This window comes from Mustela nivalis (assembly GCF_964662115.1).
Source record: "Mustela nivalis genome assembly, chromosome: 16".
NCBI lineage: Eukaryota > Metazoa > Chordata > Mammalia > Carnivora > Mustelidae > Mustela > Mustela nivalis.
Window position 1 is genome coordinate 46,731,813 of NC_139035.1, and position 20,438 is coordinate 46,752,250.

At 34.1% G+C, this 20,438-nt stretch overlaps 1 long non-coding RNA gene across 2 annotated transcripts in view; it reads right to left on the bottom strand.

Annotated features, from left to right (window-relative positions):
* Window positions 1-3,153: 3,153 nt before the first annotated feature.
* Window positions 3,154-20,438, bottom strand: part of LOC309849514 — a 191,332-nt gene continuing 174,047 nt past the window's right edge. The window contains exons 1-2 of one of the 2 annotated variants that reach the window (XR_014303745.1): window positions 7,221-7,265; window positions 3,154-3,354 (exon numbers count right to left, since the gene is read on the bottom strand). This is a non-coding gene — a long non-coding RNA (uncharacterized lncRNA). Of the gene's footprint in view, window positions 3,355-7,220; window positions 7,266-20,438 lie in introns of those variants that run through there. The other variant, XR_014303744.1, reaches the window with a different exon arrangement.

Genomic DNA, 20,438 nt, shown 5'->3' on the forward strand with positions numbered 1-20,438 from the left:
ATCATGAAGTTTATAACTTATATTTTTACCCTGTGTCTACTAATCCCTGACTTGAAAGTAAAAACTCAAAGTCGGGCACTAGTATTACTACTTATACAACCATCAAAGGACAGAGTAGGCACTTTAAAGAGTTTGTTGAATGAAAGAAAGTACTTTAGTTGACTTTTTTTTTGTTTCTTTGAGAATATCTTAACTATGTATTTATACATCCAAAAGCATGCATGGTATGTTGATGATTAAACATGTCAAAAATGAAAAATGCATTATTTTTTACCGTGTAATTCTTCATTTTTGTTAAAACGTTACACTATGTTATTTTCTTATAATTCAATATTATGGTCTACATTTTTATGCGGTTGAGGAAATAACTTGTAGGACTTTTGAAATATTAAGCTGGGGACATTTGCAAGGACAATAAAACCAAATCAGTATGATTTCTTTTGGCAGTATTTCACAAATAAATATGTAGAGAAACTCCAGAGTGAAGAGATCTTTATTAGTTTCTAAATGCCTTCAGGGTCGCATACAAAATATGGTTTCAATGGCTTGTACTGACTTTGATATGACCTACAGTTTTTCTGTAACTGTTCTATGTAAAGTGTGTTTATCACGCCTAAGCTGTTCCTTCCTGTGTTACAGGAAGCAGTTTAGAAAGAGAGGAATAACTCAGTTACACATGTACAATGCAATAACCAGTTTTTAAACAAGTCCCAAAGACATAGGGTTATTTTATACATGTTTTTCTATTCGTTTATTTTATTTTTTGTATTTCTATTTATTTATTATTTCTTTTATTTCTTATTTATTTCTTATGTCTTTTATTTCTTTTATTTCCTCCAAGATTCCAATCCCTCCTAGTTCTTCCTCTTTTTTTTAGTTGACCAGACAGAACATGTGGATTATTGGTGATAGGAAACTCCGAGGGCTGAATAGGAGAAACGCTGAGATACGTAGACAAGAGTAAGCAGGGGCTCCCATCAGCTCATCTCCCATGTGTTTGCAAATATAATAGGGACTGATTTTTTTCGGTTATGTGTTGGTATCTAACTCTTTGAGAAAACTTTTACCCTTAAGGAAGATGATAATTTACTGTGGAACATTGCACACACTGTCTTGTTTCCTTTTACTCTATGCCTTACAGTGTTTTGGAGCAGGGTTTTTTTTTTTTTTTTTTCAAAATCCAGACTCCTAAACACTTGCACCAGAATTGCCTAGAGAGACTGGTATAAATGCAAATTTGAGACCTTAACCCATAGCAGTTACATGACAATCTCTGTGTTGGAGCTTTAAAAAGCTCCTCAGTGATGTTAATGTAGTTAATGTAGCTTACCAGCATCTTGGCAGGAGTTTAATAAATATCTGTTTATTGACTTTGTTTTTGCTTATGATCAAGCTATTATCACTTGTCTGCAAATTAGTATCTACATAACTACAAAATTCTTCTAAAATAATGAAGTGTGTGATGTAGTTGTAAATATTTTTGAAGTAAATAGGGGGAAAAAAGGAAAGAAATCATTGCAAAAAAAAATCTGACATTTTCATGTTAAATTTTCAATAAATTTTAAAAATCCAACAGCAACAATGCCCCCAGTTTGCCTGTTACTTAGACCCACAGACAACAGGATCAAAGGGTTTGCCATGGATACCAAGTTCTTATGACGGAATGGTCATTTTATTTATCAACAAATACATATTGTCTCAGACCCCTGCTCTGAAAATGAATAATTTTAAGTGGATTTTCCACCTCTTCCCATGAGACCATCAGGATCCATCTTTTCAGTTCCAACAGAGTATACGATCCTTCTCCTCTCACAGACACTTGTGTCTAGGTATTTAGGGGCACACTGACTTCTGGCCACAACATCACCCCCCACTCTGGGTGCTGAAAATGCATCCACTCTCCCCTCTGAAATTGAAGGTCTGTCAGAAGCAAAATTCTCTAACAACAATCACTTTGTAGAACCTTCCCTCTGACTTTTTTGCTTTCTCTAAAACTAGTCTTATTCCCTGACTCCCACCGCTTTGGCAATCAAGAATCCCTGTGGCTCATTCAGAAAACAAATTTTATTTTAATTTTCCCATATTCTTTACATTTCCAGTTCTGGGTAAGAGTGGATATCTTTCTTGCTCTGAATTATCACTTCCAGATACTTCTTGTGATGTACCCCTTTAGAAAATAAAAAGGTTCAGGGCATGAGGGGAGGGGTTAACTGTGTGATGGGTATTGGGGAGAACACATGATGTGATGAGCACTGGGGGTTGTGCACAACTAATGAATCATTGAACACTATATCAAAATCTAATGATGTACTATATGTTGGCTAATTGAACTTAATAAAAAAATAAAAATAAATAAATTTAAACAAACAAACAAAAATGTTCTGGAAGTACATTTTGTACTAGTCCATCTCAATGCAATCAGGTACCTTCATTCTAACCAGGGCCTCTAATTCATAGTGTCTAGCTTACTATCACTCTCTCCAGCATTCATAATGTCATCACTTCAGTGACTTAAAAAAATCCATGAAAGAGGGTCTTTCCACACATGTGGTTTACCAGTCTCTTAGGTTTCTCACTTCTGATGACTATGTCCTCTACTCTACATCACCCACTCATTTCCAAAAAAGTCTGTGTTAAATCATTGATATTACACATATATTTTTTTTAAATTATCATCATCTTTTCCCTGTTCTGCAGTCATTGTCTTAATCAGAAAACATGCAAAACTGTTTTGTATGAAATGTCTATGCAGTTAGTAAAATGTTAATAGCAAGACTTCCAAGAAGCATAATTAGTGACATTTCATAGCTTAGAATTTCCATTTTTGATTTTTTACTGTTAGTTTCAAATGTTTTTAAACGTGTAATTTTTGCCTTGAAAGAAAATTGTATGTGTATGTATTTTTATTTTTTATTTTTTTAAAGATTTTATTTATTTGAAAGACAGATCACAAGCAGGCAGAGAGGCAGGCAGAGAGAGAGGAAGGGAAACAGGCTCCCTGCTGAGAAGAGAGCCCAACATAGGGCTCAATTCCAGGACTCTGGGATCATGACCCGAGCTGAAGGCAGAGGTTTTAACCCACTGAGCCACCCAGGCGCCCCATGTATAAGTATTTTTATATAGACTTTTTTAACAGCAAAGAGAGGTCATGGATTTATTGCTTCATGCTTTTAATGTACTATCTTCCATTTAACCCAAAATGCAGGTATTAAGTTATTAGTAAAATTATTTGGTTCTAATTCTATTTCTTCTCATTGTATCAGCAGAGAGGTAGTATCAGGAACCGAATCAATGTTGCTGAGACTGCTACTTCTGGGCAAGATGGACTAACAGGGATGAGATTTATCTTCCTGCCTGAAAAAAAACAAATAAATAAAAAGCACTGAAACATATAAAATGATGGTATTTTAGATGCTGAGCATCAGACACCATAGTAAGTCAAGCGAGACCTGAGAAAAGGAAAAAGGGGTTAGGCCTGCGTTTGCCCTAATGATTGTTTTTTTATTGCTGTTTTCTTTTTCTTTTTTTTTTTTTAATATAATTTTTTATTTTTTATAAACATATATTTTTATCCCCAGGGGTACAGGTCTGTGAATCACCAGGTTTACACACTTCACAGCACTCACCAAAGCACATACCCTCCCCAATGTCCATAATCCCACCCCCTTCTCCCAAACCCCCTCCCCCCAGCAACCCTCAGTTTGTTTTGTGAGATTAAGAGTCACTTATGGTTGTTTTAACAGTTTCCAGGACTTCAGATAGGAAGTGTGCAGTCTAAGAGAAGCCCAAAGCTGGTTTCTCTAAGCTGAGGAGACAGAACTAAGACTCTAGGGAGACCAAGGTGGCCAGAGATAGGAGAACTGTGTATCACAGAAGAGGCAGCTGTGCAGAGAGAAAACCCCAGAAATCTCAGGATACTGCTCTCCAGATATGCAGCCTATGATGCAACTGGTCAGCAAGGTCATGTAGTGAGGAATCTGGGAAAGAATGATCTGGAAGGATTAGAGGGAACAGTTTCTAGTGCCTACACAGGGTCAGGAGTAGGGCCTGTTCCCACCACTGTGACTAAACAAAACTCAATTCAGAGAGTGCTGAGTAGAGTTTTCAAGAAGATCTTGTTTCCGCAGTGGGTAATAATTAGCCCTATGCTGAGTATGTCTGTGGAATTGTTTAACAAACCATAAAATTGAGATGCATAATGAACAGTTTCCATGTTGCTTAACTGTAAGAAGAAGAATTTTTAAAAATCAAGAATATTTATAGGAATCACCAGCTAAGCTGCTCAAATGGCCTCAGAGTTCACATAGCCTCTCTTCCACTACAGTCTACTGATTGAAGCAATCATAAACCCCAAGGGGTCGTGCCAAGGAATTTGGGGGAGGCATATTTCAAAACCATCACAGCCATACCTCAAACTTATTTTGTTGTTACTGCATGAATACTGGTACCAGAATTACTGAGACAATTATAGAACTGCATGATCAATTCATGATTAAAAGAAAAAAGAACTATTCCAGTAGGTATAAGCAAACTAAAGTGTTTTAGATATACAAAGCATTTAGATATTCATACAAATGTGTAATATAAATTTAAATATACATATAAAACAAGTGAAAATCAGGTAATATCATTACATTGATATGTTTGCTGTGTGAGTATGGTTATTCCCATTACTTCCCAATTTAGTTCCTTGGTTTGGCATATGGCAAAATGGAAAGAAATTTGATAAAGTACTAAAAACTAATTAGTGTTGTAGGCATACCTTCTGTTTCCGTCCAAGTATCCCTATGGGATCCAATTGATATGATCATGGCAATAGTATGCAGCAATGAGTCAAACTAAAATATTTTTTCTGTGATTTTCCACATAGATCACAAAATTTACATCAATGATGCAATTGACTATTGGTTAATCCTGTGTTTCAAGTAAAACAATATAAAATAGATCAGTCTACCATAACCACCGTATAGCAAGAAATGTCTAAGAATTGAAAGGACAATTTATATGCTTTGATCATTCTAGAATTAGTTTTGTGTATAATTTAGTTCTAAATCTTTTATATTCTTCACCCTACACAGACAATTAAACTATATTTAATTTAATAGAGATGCTAAAGGGGTACACATGTGCTTGATCTCAAAAAACTTTTAAATGGTTTTACAAATTTAAGTTAATAAAGCAGTAGAAACATCCTAAAATGGTAGTATGCTCCTCATGTTAAAGTAACATAGTCTTAGCAATATGGAATAGAGTTTAGGACATTCACTAATAACATTTTCATTATTTATTGAATTTTAAAATGTAAAATTATGCTTATGTGAGGTAATTTACATTCGTCTTTAAATTGATTTTAATCTTTTAATAAGGTGACTTAAACTCTATCCATAGCTATTGTTTTTGTATACAAGTCTAGTCAATATTTCCGTGAACCTGACTGATTCAAGCTTCTCTATACGGTGAGTCTAAAATGTGTCATAACTGGTAAGAGACAAAACAAATCACACAGACACCTAAAGTATGCAATGTTGAAACTCATGGCATATTCATACAACCATGTTACCTTTTTACCTAAATTTTTCTGGAAGAACTGATAATCAACTCATTACTAATCATCATACTTTATAAAGAGAAATGTATTCAAGTAGTGCTTATGAGTTGAATATATTACATTTCATTAACTCGAAAACACTGCCAATTATAAGATGTGTCATTATTTCAGGTACATTCTGAAAAGAAACCAGCTGCAAATTAAACTATGTAACAATGTTTTGTTACTACCTATATATTTTCTTTATTTGATACACATGGGTTGTAGTCTTTTGAGTTACTTAGGATTTTCTACAAAAATAAAAAGAAAATATACACGAGGTAAATTAAGTACTTCTGAAATGCAAGCACAAAGTCCATTTCTTCCAAATAAATATTCTTTAAAAATATTTAATTTATTCATTTGAGAGAGAGAGAAAGAGAGAAAATGGGGGGAGGGGCAGAAAGAGAAGGAGAAGCAGACTCTGCTGAGCAGGGAGCCCCACATGGGCTATATCCCAGGACCCAGAGATTGACCTGAGCCAAAGACAAACGCTTAACCAACTGAGCCACCCACATGCCCCCTGTTTAACTCCCCAGCCCCGCCATAGCCAATACTGGCATTTTGCTATGGATACCATCTTTTTTGCCACCAGGAGCATTGACGATGCTGCATTTCTTTTAAAAATTGCGATTCTCTTTTTAGGTTCTTCTTCCAGGCAATAGGGGAGTAGCCAGAAGATCACTGAAGTTACATGTTGTTAATCAAGCTCACACTGGTCTTAGCCAGTAAAATTTTCAGAAATTTTACACAATAGGGAACAGAGCAGCATCTCAGCAGCAGCGCCAAAGAGCATCATAGAATACTCATATACATAAATATCATTCCCAATGTCACTGTCCCAAACAAGTTATGTTTGATCTTGAGACAAGACCTAATGAAAGTGAGGATTACATTAACACAGCAAAGCTAAAGAGTCTATGCCCTCCCAACATACACATCTTGCTAGTGGAGTTGAACTTTAAAGGGTATGGACCATTGCAGTGCTGCTGAAGTCATAATTGCATAATAATTACACTTCTAAAAATATTAATAATGTTTTTAAAATTTAGAAACATTCTTGAATCAATAATCAATACATAGCAACCTCAGGAGGACGCTCATTTGCCTCCAACTGAGTATATGGTTTCAATGAGTGTTTCAAGGAATTTCATGAAGGACAAGTATTCCCTTACTTTTCCTTAATACTGGAGTCAAGTGTTAAACTTTTCCACTAGTATCTTTGGCATTATTTCAGCAGTCTGATTAGATACGCAGTTTATCCCTTTCATTCATGTTACTTAGTTTATTTTAATTTAGATTTACCTACTCTATTTTGAATTGTTCTTTTATCCCAATTTCTTGAGGTATTAATCTTCATTGTTTCTACATACTGACATTCGTAACAGACTTCAAACAAATTTGATAATAATCCATCAAAAATTTCTAGGGTTTTTTCTAGGGTGGTAGAGTGATTAAAGTGTATAAATCAAGAACTATGTTACCAAAACTATAAAAGATACACTGTTTTTGAGCCCAGTATCAAACCTTCATGAAATATAATTAGTTTTGTCCCTCATGGTTCTTTAATAAATTATTAAGATAAATAACACCTTTTAAAAAAATATTTTCAAAAAATTTTTTTAGGCAGTACCCTATCATTTAAAGGATTTCTCTGAAGGTCCCTCTTCAGCCCTGCTGTTCTTTATAGATGAGGAATCTATAAAGGGTTAAGGATATAATATCCACCCTTGGTGGTTTTCTTTGTGCCTCAAATTCTGGTCCAGAATTCTGAGGGTCCAAGAATTCTAAACCCAAACTTAGTCTCCCAGGTTGTTATGAAAGTATAAGTTTCATGATGAGAGGATAGAACATATTTTATGTAATGTTTTAATGACTCTATATGTTTTAAGTATGGAGACACATGGTATGTAGGCCTTCTTCTTCTTCTCCTTCTCCTTCTCCTTCTCCTTCTCCTTCTCCTTCTCCTTCTCCTTCTCCTTCTCCTTCTCCTTCTCCTTCTTCTTCTTCTTCTTCTTCTTCTTCTTCTTCTTCTTCTTCTTCTTCTTTTTTAATGTAGGCCTTCATTTTTATACCTTAACCAACCCTATAGATGCTAAGGGCTGGTCTTATCTCAGGATCCAGTAAATGTAAATATCCAGCATACTTGGAATTTTCCTTTATGCTGGCTTACTGCAAATAAATTGGAGAATGTTTTTCCATGTTTATGGATTGTTTCAACAATATTTTTTCCAAATTCCTCTTCCTTCTAATCTTGTTGTCACTTTTCTTTTGTTGGGAAAGAATTCATAAAGAAGTGGATAAATTATGCATGAGAAGTATTTTAAAGTTTTTTTTTTTTTTTTCTTCAACTCACTCCTCTCTCTTGGTAGTAAAATGCAGCATGCCAATGTTTAAAAATGCAATTAACACTATTTATTTATTCAGATTGTCACAATTTTCACCTCCTAAAATTAGTGAGAATTTTGTGCCATTTCCTTCCCGGTTTCTCCCAAGAGTAAATGTGTTAATGATATCTGTAATACCTCATGCTGTAGCAAGAAAATAATGAAGTCTCAAGCTCAGACACCCTATTGTTTTTTACATTATGTTTTTCTAAACAAAACAACTGGAGTTTTCTTTAGAAAATTTGAATTTGGGGTAGTTATAAAAAAATTCACTGATTATCGCTTGTATTTTCTTGTATCTAACAAATTGATAATGTAATCTAACAAATTGGTAATGTAATCTAGCTATAACACTATGCCATTAATGATGTTAGTAATTGCTAAATAAGTGTCTCCATTCAAATTGCGTTTCAACATAATAGAATATAATAAAGTTTATTAATGAAATTTTATTAGATTGACTATTTAGGGGGAATTTCAGAGCTTTAAGCTTTACCTCAAAACTTTGATGATCATTTTAATGATTGTCACAAATTTAACAGTTTCTAAGAAAAGAATATTGCTCTGTATCGTACATCTGCTCCTTGATTTGGTAGATTCCTCCTGAATTTGTCTTACATTTTCTTGTGTTCTAAGACAAATACATTTGATGCTTTTTAAAACATCACCTTTTAAAAATATACGTAATGTAAAACAATGTGAGATAGAGCATTATATTTGAAAAATTCCTGATTTAATAGTGCATATAGTCTGTGAAATTAAAACTGACAATTTCTGTTGAAAGTTTGCAATGTGAAATTGATGAATGATGTAACAATTTTCTCCTATGGTTTTAACTAGATTACTACAAAAATACAACTGTAAGAATATCTGAGTATTTTATTAAAGTGATAGAATTTTATTTGCAAAGAGAAAACTAAACACTGAACAACATTTAATTGAAATTATTTTTATTATCATACTTAAAACTTGAATGATTGATGATGTTCTTCCCCAAAAATATGTATTTATTTGTTCAACTTTGGGGGGAAAAAGGTTAATAGCACAAATACTCATTTACTTTACCATTATTTCGTATATTTAGACTTGATAGCTTCAGGGTATTATATATCTTCTGTACCTAAAAACAGTAAGCTAAAACTTCTAACATATTCAAGATATTTTTTTCCCTCAAGCTTTACCTTTCTTCCTCTTAATTTATGTATCTCTTACCACACCACTATGAAAAATTTAATTCTTCATTTTAGTTGCCAATGGAGTCAGCACATTCAATATTTGTTAAAAAACTTGTAATTAATTTTCCTTTCTATCATAACTTTTCCAATAGACAGAAAAAAAATTTGCATTGAATTTGGGAGTTCTTATAATTTTCACAAGAAAAGAATTTCATTTTTCTTTTTTGTAACACATTATTAGAATGTACAAAGCATTCCTTCTCTTTTAACAATACTTTCGGCTAATTAGTCTCTTTTTTACAGATGCAGAATGAAAGATGCAGATAGAATAGATGTTAGGACTGTCATTCAAATTTTAGATATTGCCTGTAGACTATAAAAGTATTTCTTCTGTACAATATTATTTTGAGGGTTTCTTGAGTAATAATAATAATGAGAAGAAGAAGAATAAAATTAGGTATAAGACTTTGAAAATGTTTGAATAGGAGTAGTTATGCAGGATGTCCTTGCCTACGTATGGATTGTAGGAGAAAGGCATTGCCTTTCAAAATTAAGTATGATGTTAGTTGTAGATATTTGTATTTTTTTTTTTTTGTCAGATTGAAGAAGTTCCCTTCTACTCGATGTTTGTTGAGAATTTTTAAAAAATCATGGCCGAATGTTGAATTTTGTCAAATGCTTTTTTTCTTCCTATTGCCATAATTTTGTGGCTTTTTTTCTTGTTTTACTCTTAATATGATGGGTTGCATTGATTTTTTAAATGTTGAACTTGCTTTTGCATTCCTAGTAAAAACCCTCTTGATCTTAATATGTTACTGTTTTTATAAAGTATTTCAATTTGTTGGTATTATCTTCAGAATTCTACATTTATTTTTATGAATAATATTGATCTTTTAAAAAAATAATCTCTGATGTGTCAGGATATACTGACCTCATTAAGTATGATGAGAACTGTTGTTTTCTCTTACATTTTCTGGAAGACATTTTTAAGAACTGGAACTAATTCTTTTTTAAATGCTTGGTATAATTCACCAGGGAGACCTCCTAGGCCTGACTCAACCCCAACTCCCCCCAATCCCCTAGGAAGGTTTTAGCTACAAATTTAGTACAATTGAGGTTATCTATTTCTTCTTGGGTGAGTATTCATTTTGTGTTTTTCAAGGATTTGATCTATTTCATCTAAGTTGTCAAATTTTGTCAGTTGGGTTCTCTGCAATATTCCTACATTATCCCTTAAATATCCGTAGAATCTTCGGTGATAATTCCTATTTCAGTCTTGATGTGGGTGACTTGTCTTCTCTCTTTTTTTCTTGATCAAACTAACTAGACATTTAATCAATTTTATAGATTTTTTTTAGTCAAACAAGAAATTTTTGATTTCTTGGATTTTCTGTAGTGTTTCTTCATTCTCAATTTTATTAATTTCTGATCTTATATTTATTAATCCCTTCTTTCTGTTTGCTTTGGTTTAATTTTCTATTATTTTTTATAGTTTCTTGAGGTAGACACGTTATTTACTGAGATCTTTATTTTCTCTAATAAGCATTCATATAATTTTCTCGAATCTTGTTTTAAGTATATTCCTCAATTTTGATATGTTTGTATTTCACTTTCATTTTGATCAAAACGCTCTCTGTTTTCCCTTGAGACTTCCTTTTTGATCTGTGGATTATGTAATAGGGTGTTGTACAGTAGGCTTGCTTTTAAATATTTTCAGGTCTGCCAGATAGCCTTCTGCTATTTATGTTTAATTCTCTTTTTGTCAAAGAGCATAGCTTGAGCAGTTTTGATTTGCTGAATTTAATAAGGTTTGTTTTGTGACCTAGAATGTGATCTATCTTAGAGGTAGAGGTGGTCATTCCTAAATCATGTGGATCAATTCTCTGTTGTGTAGAATTGTTTTATGCACTGGAGAATGTCTAGCATCTGGACCTTCTGCCCACTAAATGCTGGTAGTTTACAACAATCATTTTGCCAGGATTTTTGTATTTTCCTCAGAAATGAGAGAGAGGTGGGGGGAGAGAGAGAGAGAGAGAGACACTACATAAGTAAGAGCTGGAGGTGAGGAGGGGGATGGCAGAGGCAGAGGGAGAGAGAGAATATCATAAGCATGCCCAGCCTGAGCCTGAGCCTGACTTAGGGCTGCATTACATGAGGCAGAGATTATGACCTGAGCCAAATTAAGAGTTAGATACTTAACTGACTGAGCCATTCAGGTGCCCCTTCCTCAGAAATGTTTAAATGCCCATCAGGAACAACAATGCAGTCTACTGAAAATAACTGATTTAAACAAACAAAAATACAATTATTTCTTAGGCTAGGTCTTCGTATTTAAGATATTTTAAATTTGCTTGTTCTCAATCCTATTTTAACCATCGTAAAATGTGATAATTATTCATTCATTTCACCTTTGTCTCTTTGAATTAATTACTTTATGTAAAGAAGTAAGTACATTCTGGAAAAAGTACTTATCAGTAAATTGGTATTTCAATTTAGCTTTCTTCTTTCTGAGTGTGTGTGTGTGCGTGTGTACAGCAGTACAGGTTAGCCATTATTAATATTGAAGATTTGAGAGGTTTCTTGTATCATATTCATCTATATTTGCAGACTAATAACAACTTTACATTAGGAAAAAAGTCACCCCCTTCATGTTTATAACTTTTATTGTGGTGAAATTGATGAACATTTTTAAAAGAAAATAATTACTTTGTAGTTTTTGTCTAAGGCAATGTGGCTTGAGCAAATGTCTCTTGATTGGTGATGGTGGGCAAATTGTGAACCATTTGATAATCACTTAATAATGATAGTTTTTGAGGTAGCAATTTAGACCAGCTGCACTGGACAGTCTGGTCTCCTCATTATTTCTTCTCTGTGAAATAAGCTGTCATTATGGTCCACACAAACACATTTCTATTTTTTTCATAACTAGACAGTTCACCTGGGACAATCAACAAGAGAAAAAATCTACTATATAAAAATTTTCCTTTGCAGAGAGGATAGCTTGATATAAATATTATTAGTGGATTTAGAAAAGCCATTTCTCTTATTTTGTCCAGTCAATTGTGTTTTTATTTTCTTTACTTATACTGATGATAATGATTTAAAAAGTCACAATGGTTCCTCTCTCAGCTGAGATAAGTAGACTTTCATAGCTGATTGTATCAGCCTTGTCCTCACAGATTTAGTAATGACTGGTTATAACTGATTGATAATAAGTGATATATTTTTTTCAACTTCTCCATGTTTTAAAGAGTGTTGTGAAAACAGGGCACTTGGTGAATTTACAAATTATTTTCCGTAAACAACTTATATACATTTCTTCAACTTTTCTAATGAATCAAATATTCCAAATCAACATGAAATACATTATTAGGGTCAAACTATGCTTTGCATTCCAAGAAGCATCAACTCTTTTCACAAAACCAAGTAGTAGTGATCATATTACTCCTACGACTCCATATTCTTGAAGGCTTGCTTTGTGCCAGGTGCAATCCTTCAATGTCTAATTTAATGTATTTCAATCATCACAAGAAAACATAGGTAGGTGTCATATCTAGCAAATGAAAGACGTAGAAATTTAAACCAGATCTGACCGTTCTACAAGCTTTCATTCTCTAATACTTCTCTATTACCCTCAAAGTGTAGAAATTCATATAGCTTAGGATGTTGAGAGTAGGAACAATGTGCAAGGAATTAAAAAGAGGTTGTTCGAAGGCAGGAAGAGAGCCAAGCGTGTGGCTTTGTTACTGATCTATAAGGAGATCTGTGTAGGGTTAGACAATGAACTTCAAAGTACACACTTACTAAAAATGAGGCTGTGTTGATATTCAGCAGCAAACTCAGGAAGGATTTGCAAATAACGTTAAGCTCTCTGGACTTAACCCTGAGCATCAGGGAATCACTGAATTTTGAGCAGACAAGTAATATCCTTATTATGCTTAAAGAAACTTTCTTTGTATTTATGGTTAATGTATTGTAAGACCATAAGAGTGAAACAGAATTTATCAAATCAAGTCTGCATTAAAGTTGCTGGTCGGCTGAGTCTTGAATTTGGGTCATCAACTTTTGGGGTTTTTGAGAAAGTAAGACTTAAGAATAATACCATGGTTTCTGGATAAGAGATTTGCTAATTTTCATTTGTTTGTCTGGCAAGGGCTTAAGTATACTGAGAAAAAATTGGAGGGCACAGCAGTCTGAAGATGTTGGATGCATTTATCTTCATTACACTATTTTCATCTTCTGCGGAACTCTGTACTATGGCCAGTTTCAGCATACAGCTTTCTTATAAAACATTTTTCCCTACCAGGTATTAATTATGTGAAAAACCAGTTTTCTTGTGGGTTTATTCACCTATTCTTTTAAAAGGAAACATCTTCTCTACTCTCCTCTGTCTAGTTTCTCCTTAGGAAAGTCACTGGGCAAACCTTACCTGATTTCAGACCATTAGTGGTGTGTGTTTGCTTTATAGCATTGAAGAATTTAAATCTTGTTCCCACATTCACCTTTTGGCTGTTCTCACCACCTACCACACCTGTCAAACCCGTGTATTAGTGGAATGAGTACAAAGGTTTTCCAATTATTTTCTGAGAATCATTCTTTATTAGGAGGGCAAATTGTCAGTCTTGGCATTATTTTTTAACCTTGTTTGTGTGTGCTGCACAAAATGTGTGCAGTTTCAAGAATCAATGCAGGCTTGTTTCCCTTTTATACATGGTGTGACTCATTTCAGTTGGGATGAGAAGTTGAAGGTATAATTAGGTATAATTTTAAAGTCAAGTCATTTCATTACTCAGAACGATTCTTTCCTTTACTTTCCTGTACTTCTTTTCTGTTGTATTCTGTTTAGCTCACTTATTTTATCCATGAGTACCAGATATCTATCCAATAATTCCACTGAACACTATTCCCAAAGAAATCATGGCATTCACTTCTTGTTTCTGTTCAGTCTGATTCATCTGAAATTGACTTCTCAGGCCCCAGGAATTCTTCGGCACTTACTTGTATAACATATCTTGCCATTTAATCATATTCTATTGTTCTTACTTTTCTGTAAGCAAGTGATAATCCCATTACTTAATGAGATGTTGTTAGGCATCTGAAACGATGGAGTCTTTTCTACTTTTATGCTATTTTCTTAATGATCAAAGGGGTCCATTTAATCTCAGAAGGATTTAGCAAATCAATGAGATGTTAGTGGATTCTAGCCTGAAAAAAAAAAAAAAAAAAAAAAGGAGAGAGAGAGACCTCAGGCATTCTCTGCACGTGGAATTTCACTTTCAGATGTCTTAATCATAGGTGTTATTACTGCCTCTGGTTTGGTCCGTAGATGCCTTGAGAGATTTTTAAATCTATACTCCTGAAATGATACCCTTGTTTGGCTTTTGGTCTAATATATTCTGTCTTATCTCCTAGTGTCTCACTTATTATTAATTTTCAGCCTCATTCACAGGATGTTCTTTCTTTCTTTGCTTCTTTTATGTGTTGCTATGCCCCGTGTTCTTTCCTAAGTCCTCTTTTCTACCTGTTCTAATGCACTCCTCATCTTTGCACTTGTTTTCTCCCATGCTTCAGATTTCATCTCTTTTGAGTGGTTTTAAAGATTATTTATTTTGCCCATTGCATCTTCAAAAGTTTTGTCCTCTGTATCCTGGTGCTTGATGGTTCCATGAAAAAAATGCCATATATATCTCTGTACTATTCTTCTTTTTCTTTTCTTGACTACAGAGATTTCCTCCATCTCAGTCATTTAGGAAATAAACCTGGGAACTATCTTTTAACCTTAATTGTGTTTTTAATCCTTGTTCCTACAGGTGCCAACTTTTGTATTTTTTCACCTTTTGTTCATGTATTTAGTTTTAACTCCACAGTAAATGGCTTAGTTCAGACTCCCATTTTCTCTTCTCAACCATTGTCACATTCTCCAACCTCATTTCTCTGCCTCCTAACTTGCTTTTCTCCATTCATATTTCCCATGACAGAGTGATTTTTCTAAGATGAAAGATTACCATATTACTCCATTGCTTTAAAATCTTCAATGGATTATAGTTTTTTACAGGATGAAACCCAAACTTCTTAGTATATTATGCCCGGGCTTCCATGATTGGGAGGCTCCCAGTGACAGTTGGGCCTTTTTTCACTTTACCCCCAATTTTTCCAAACTAACCTTATCAAAATACCTACAGTTCTGCAGAGCACCTAATTTAATGACTCAGGTGCCCTTTGGGGTTGATCTTAATTTACAAAATGACTCTATTTACTAGGCAGCAACTACTCATCTGTCAACATTCAACTCATTTGTTACTTCTCTTGAACTCTTCAAATGAAATAATTCTTCCTTTGTGATCTCACTAAATTCTATATATTCTGTCCCTAAAACATCCTAATAAATTTGTTTCTATATATATATCATGTGAATTCAGGTATTCAGTCAAGAAATAATGAGAATGTCCTTTGATAGGATTAGGATAATTGAAGACGAGTAAGACATAGTCTAGGGAATCACAGTTTTATACACCATCTACCCTTTCCTCCTTTATTCACAGAATCAATATTTAGCAGACTTTAGATATGAACATATATGTGTAGCATATATATGCAAAAGTCATTAAAATTACTATTACCTTAGTAAATGATTAAATGATTCATTGGTAAATGATTGCATTGGTAAGTAAAATAATATCCTCTCAAACTCTCTCTATATAGCTTACTCCTCTTTACTCTGTAAGGGTAATTTTTACTATAAAAGTTTCTAATTGATTTCATTGTGACCTAGACTCACAATCTGGCCCTGCTGTTATGTCACCCAGTTAGTGTGTGTTTCTGTTTATGATTAGTGGTACTTACTTAGCAGTCTTCTCAGACAGACTCAGGGAGATACCTGTATTCAAATTTTAATATGTGTTAGGTGCATAATACATTTTTGTGTTGTTGATTCAACCCCCAAATTTCATAAAGTTTAAATTATAAAGTAGGTGCTCTAGCCATGTGGTCTGTAGCATATTTTTTAGCTTATTTTTTTACTCCTTTTGTATTTCTTTTTTTTTTTTTTTAAGATATTTTTATTTATTTTACAGAGAGAAATCACAAGTAGATGGAGAGGCAGGCAGAGAGAGAGAGAGAGGGAAGCAGGCTCTCCGCTGAGCAGAGAGCCTGATGCGGGACTCGATCCCAGGACTCTGAGATCATGACCTGAGCCGAAGGCAGCGGCTTAACCCACTGAGCCACCCAGGCGCCCCTCCTTTTGTATTTCTTAATTGACCTTTTAGTAGCAAATTATTCCAAAATGAATAAACATACTTTTTATTTCTTTTTATCCTTGTTATTCTTTAGCACAGTACCTTATATTTCAGAGTTGCTTAAAATAATCTATTTGTGAAGTGAATACCTTTATTTTCCACGTGCTACCCCCTTCACCATACAAAATACAAACACCTTTACCCTACATCCAGACAAGACTGACATATTCAACGTTCCTGAATATTAGATTGTTGAACTGAATTGTGAAAGTATATTATGAACACTTAAAATAAAGGAAATGCTTGTTCTTATTGCCAGTAGAAAGGAAAATAAGAACCTTTCATATAGTTAAAAAAAAAAGAAAAAGCAAAAACGAACCCTAAAAAATGCAGAAATAAATTTAATCAGAAAGCATGGGATATATATATATATATATATATATATATATATATATATATATATATGGAAAATTATAAAAATTTATTTAAAAATTGGGAGACTGAGTGGCTCAGTGGGTTAAAGCCTCTGCCTTTAGCTCATGTCAAGATTCCAGGGTCCTGGGATGGAGCTCTGCATTGGGCCCTCTGCTCAGCACGGAGCCTGCTTCTTCCTCTCTCTCTGCCTGCCTCTGCCTACTTGTGATCTCTGTCTGTCAAATAAATAAATAGAATCTATTAAAAATTAATTTTTTCAAAATTTTTAAAAATTTTATAATTTTAAAATTATAAAACAGAACTGAGTAAATGAAAAGATACATGTAGTTTTTGATATCAAGATGGTGTGATGGAAGTTGACATATGTTGTGGTCAATTATTAACAAAGCCATAATTCTTGCATTGTTCCTTTCTTAGTTGTGTTTCCTAAAAAGGATAATTCTGGAGTATGCTATGATGTAAAGTAGTGCATCATGATAGTTTTCAGATAGAAACTACACACCACAGCAGCCTTTTGGAGATGTGGGGGAAGTGGAGAGCTAGCACTGGGGGTGAATCAGTCTGCATGATCTTTAATACTTCTTTCAAAAAAAGGTAATACCATGATTTCATCAGGACATTGCAACCTAAACTAAGATTCTTTTTCTAAAAGTATATACCATTGAAAACTAAGTTTAAATTTCTTAAGACAAACAGAAAGAATGCAAGTATTTTTCAAAGAAATGTCTTGTATTTCTTTCTTTCTTTCTTTCTTTCTTTCTTTCTTTCTTTCTTTCTTAACAGAACTAATAGCAGTCTGTCTTCAGGGAGTAAGTCCCAAGTATAATAGTGCCTAATCCCAGTATAACACTACTCATCTTTTAGCCATGACATATTTAGTTTTTAAAGTTTTATATTTATAGACTAAAAATTACTTAATTTTTATTCTATCTCTCACTTTAAATATTCGATCTAATGAATCTTGTTTAAGAAGAGACAAACCACAATCTATTTTCCACCTATTACAAGAGTCAAAGGTCTAGGATATTGTTCCCAGGATAGTTTTGTTTTCAGCTTAGAATGAACAATACCAGTAAAATTATGATCAAAAATAAAGTTAAAACAATATCTTCTCCCTCAGATGGGGTAGTTTGCTTTTTTTTTTTTTTTTTTTAGCTTGGAAGTGGACTGTTCAGTCTGAGCAGATTGGTTTCTGAGAAAGCAGAGTGATCCTCCTGCACCCGCACTTTCACTAAGCACCACTGTCCCTCGGTTCTAATGCAGCACTTAAACAGCTTCTTGAAAATCTGTTGAACCTCAAGCCTACTCATAACGGTTCAAAAGAAGTCCCATGCATCCTCTTACACTATTTATGCAACACACATTTTTAAAGGGAAGACTTATTTTTGGTGCATGGAAGTCCCTCGCTTCCAAAGGATCCATGCTGTAATGAGATAGAACTGGATGAGAAACCAGAAACCAGAACTGGATGCGAAAGGGCTGCTTCCTTCCCCAACCCCACATCCATCCCAGGCAACACCACAAACATTGTTTTGCAAATATTTCTAAGTGTCCTTCCATGAGCATAGACTATAAAGTGTTTTCCGCCCCCCCCCCTTACTGCTAAACAAGCCCACTACAGCCTACTGCCGCTCCTGTTTCTACTACTATTACCATCACAGCTACTATTGAGGCACTTAATATGTTTCTGAGGACACTGAACAACACTGTTATTATCATTCTATGAGACTGACGCACTACCTACTGCGCTGAGGCACCTTGTTATTATCATTTTAAAAAGACTAATAAGCTGAGACAAAGAGGTTAAGTAGGACAAATAGAAAAATGACATAAAATTGGTATAGAGTCTCTTTTAGTCAAGAGAGAATCAGAAAACATGATACAGAGATTTACCTTTTACTTAAGTTCTTCGTTTTAGTTGTCCGTCACTCTTATAAATACCAGTGGAATACCAGCTTGCTTCCTGGTTTAGAATGAGCTTCTCTGATGTGTAGATTGGTGTGTTGCCATCCTCATAGAGGCAGCAGTGCACCTGTGCTATGTCAAATGTTCTGTCTCATTTAAGTCAAGATGAGATTATTTATTATTTTTCTCCCCAGAAATGAGAGTTCTATAAAATAGTCTGGGTCAGTAAAGAGAAACTCCTATTAATTTTTTTAATTTTATTTATTTATTTGATGGACAGAGATCACAAGTAGGCAGAGACGCAGGCAGAGAGAGAGAGAACGCGCGTGGGAAGCAGGCTCCCTGCTGAGCAGAGACTGGATACGGGGCTCAATTCCAGGACCCTGGGATCATGACCTGAGCAGAAAGCAGAGGCTTTAACCCACTGAGCCACCCAGGTGCCCTAGAAATGCTTATTAAATATTGCTTCAAAATAATTATATACTTTATACTTCAATACTTGTCAGTGTTGTGTTCTGGTTTAAAAGATAAAAAAAAAAAAAAAAAAGAAAGAAATGCATCTTCCTAGGATTTAGAAATCACTAAATACTGTTGTTACACATGTCACTTTAGTACAGAAGATATTTTTTCTTAATTAAGAACAGTGTCACAAAATGTAAGACCAACAAAAACTTACAGACTGAAGGGACATTAACTGTATATTAAAAATGATAATGCAGTTTCAGCAAAAATATTCTTTTCTAGCTATTAATGAGTGCGTATAGATTCAAAACATAAAAGTTCAGAAGTTGATTCATGTTTAGAAGCGTTTAAAGAAATCTAGTAGTAAAGTGGCTGAGGTTTTGAACAATTTGAAGTCATATAAAATTAAATTTAAATCACTGTTTAAAGTTTTATACAGTTAAACTGTATAAACTTTGATAAACAACTCTACATTGTTGTAAAATGGGCATGATACAACCCAGATCACAATGTCATTTTACTATAATGTGAACTAATTATGTAAAGCGAGACACAGTTTACTGCACACAGTAGATAATTAAGTTAATGTCAACTTAAAATTATCAGCTTTATTTCATGGTACGATAATTTTTAAAATTAAAATATTGGGCTGCCTGGGTGGCACAGTTGGTTGAGTGTCCAACTGTTGGTTTTGGCTTAGGTCCTGATCTCTGGGTTAAGAGATCAAGTCCCACATCAGGCTCCGCACTCAGTGTAGTCGGCTTGAGGTTCTTTCTCCCTCTGCCCCTCTCACACATGCTCACTCTTTCTCTTTAAAATAAACAAGTAAATATTGTTTTTAAAGATTTTATTTATTATTTGACAGAGAGGTAGAGAGACAAGTAGGAGAGAGCAGCAGAGGGAGAGGAAGAAGCAGGCTCCCCGCTGAGCAGGGACCTCCCCATGTGGGACTCAATCCCAGGACCCGGGGCTCATGACCTGAGCCAAAGGCAGAGGCTTAACTGACTGAGCCACCCCAGGCATCCCTAAACAAGTAAATATTTAATAAAAAAAAAATTCAAAGAGTTTAGGCAAATTAGATTGACAATTTATATTATCTATATTCATGAAAGTTTCTATAATATATTCAAAGAAGCCCAAAATAACTTAGGAGATCCAGAAACATTTTCTTTAAGATTCTCTCCAAAAGAGTGGTCTTGGTATGCTAGTTTCATCCATATGTTCAAGAGATACTCTATAAATACTCTGTTTC